The sequence below is a fragment of the Clytia hemisphaerica genome, unplaced genomic scaffold (genome assembly GCF_902728285.1).
Source record: "Clytia hemisphaerica strain Z4C2 unplaced genomic scaffold, Clytia hemisphaerica genome assembly, whole genome shotgun sequence".
NCBI lineage: Eukaryota > Metazoa > Cnidaria > Hydrozoa > Leptothecata > Clytiidae > Clytia > Clytia hemisphaerica.
The window spans coordinates 59,177-61,643 of NW_027104410.1; the positions used below are offsets into that span (position 1 = coordinate 59,177).

General features: G+C 33.0%; 1 long non-coding RNA gene across 1 annotated transcript; it reads left to right on the forward strand.

Annotated features, from left to right (window-relative positions):
- On the forward strand, nt 1–2,467 carry LOC136820172 (uncharacterized). The gene is made up of 3 exons (XR_010848538.1): nt 1–1,049; nt 1,478–1,578; nt 1,908–2,467. It is a non-coding gene; the product is annotated as an uncharacterized lncRNA (long non-coding RNA).

Genomic DNA, 2,467 nt, shown 5'->3' on the forward strand with positions numbered 1-2,467 from the left:
CCAAAAATTTAAATTTTTGATTATTTTGGACAATCTTCAGGGTGGAAATCAGAAAATCTTTTAATTTTTCATCTAACTTTTATTAATTTTTGCCACTTTTCAGGGTGAAAATGGGAAAAATTTTCAATTTTTCGTTCTGACAGAGTCCCAATTTTGCCGAAAATTCATATCTGACATAGGGTCCACTTTTCAAACTCCAACCGCACATCCCTGTCGGCTGTCTAGATCAGTGCCCCACCCCCTAGGTGAAAGCCTCCTTTTCAAAAGTTTTCCACCAAGGACGTTTTAATACCAATTTTTTATCTATTATAATGTGTAATGTATATAGGAATTCTTCTTGATAATCAACCAAGTAAAGCAGCTAGTACAAGACATGTCATCTAAATGCCTTTTCGTAAGAAGCTGGTAACATCATCACACATACCGTGAGTGGTCCTAAATCCGACAACCCTGCCTAAATCCGACGTGGTCTTTCAAAGATACAAACTAAAATGAAAACTATATACATATTCCTGCTCGGTATATGCGCGCGACCACTCACGGTATACACTTAGTACTACCCTTGAAAGTAGGTTTTCGACCGTTACAGTGACAGATAAAAAGAATATAATCAGATAAAATAATATCTGGTCCCTTTAGAACCTTTGAATTTTTTCATCTTTCAATAGGAGATTACAACATTTTAGGAAATATTTTAGATAATAAATTTCTCTGACAACCCGCAAACCGATTTTAAGATTTTTGTAAGGAAATCAAATTCACATAACACACCACCAGGTACCAACTGATATGATGTCTTGTACTAACTGCTTGATCCCCCTGGACCAAAGCCGGTCACTTTTGTTTTAACTAGTTGTCTTTCCATTTTCAGGAGATAAAATAAAAGTTGGTTGGTTGGAATGCAAGCTGTCAGATCATTTTATTTTGGAAAATTCTTATTCTGACTTCCCTGTTAGAATTAATGAAGATTTTGTCATAACATGGTTTGAAGTAAAAAATGATGTTAAATTAAACTCAACGTGGAATATCAAATGATAACATAGCTGAAGGTAGGCCTTTTAGACATAGTTTTTTAGTCTAAAAACAAAGAAATGTTGACGTTTTTGTTTTTGCTATGGAACTGAAAAAGATGACATGATTAAATACACATTTTTTAATAAGCAACTCCAATTTTCTGGTCAGGCCTAGGGTTACCTAGCATTCTGGTCTATTTTCTGAAAAAATTGCTTTGAATACCCCTAATATTATACCATATTTATGTGTATTGGGTCAAAGGGCTATAGTTTGCCATGGTTAGATCATCTAAAACAGCTGTCACTTTTCGAGATAGTGGAAAAAAATTGACAAATTTGAGGCCTCAAGCCTTAGCAGCCTGGTTGCTTATAAAAAATGTGTAGAACAAGGAAATTACTTTTTAAACTCTGAGGTGGCAAACTTTACAGTGTGTCAAATTTTCATAAAACTTTCATGTTTATAGGATACATTGAATGTGTGTCGACATTGAGCCATTGAAGTTTTGGGGATTTCATTGAAAATAGATTCATTTTATCCATAGAACAAGGAACAAAATACAACACGGTAAGTATTTTTTGTAATACAATCCAGTAATACAAGACTATTGATGATACTATTCCATTGTACATCAAAAGAAGCTAAAATTTTGTTACAGTACACAAAGTCTTGGCCTAAGTTTTAAAATATTTTTGAAAATAGGTTTTTGTAACCTTTTTTAGAACTCTTTAGAAATAGAAACAATCTGAATAATTTGTCTTACTAAAGGGTCTTTCTACTATAGTCTACTGAAAGCTGTAAATAACTTATCAACAAATTTACAAACCTCTTTTAGTTATACACTGTTTTGTATGCCTGGATTTCAATACTGATTCAATTTCTATTTGTTTTATTAGGGTCATGACGTAAGGGCAGTTACTGGCTGATTTTGAAATGCACTTGACAAACGATGCTGCAAAACAAAAATGTATGTTGCTGCCATGCAATCAAGATATTTATATGCTTCATGTGGTAGTTCGTTTCAACTTCGAAAATAATAACTTTTATATTTTATAATATTTTAATTGCAATAATTGGTTGCTGAATGATAGAAGGTATTCTTGTACCTACCTTGAGCTGTACTCTTTAATGCTTAATTGTAAGAGTCAATCTCTGTACCATCTTCAAGGGATTGACAATACTGTACCATCACGTGTTGTATAGCACAATAACCTCAGTCTAATAAGTGAACAACTAAACTGAGGACTGGAGTGAGATTGTGGGTCATATTTTTGGAAAATATCACCGTAATAGAGTTTTATAAGACCCCCTCCCATTTTATGAATTTTTTCTGAAAAGGGCTTAAAGACCTTCATTTTCGACTACTCTAGGTCCCAAGTATATTATAAATTATGATAAAATATTGCAAAATCTAATAAAAGTGGGGGTCTGAATAACAAGGTGGAGTTTAAAAATT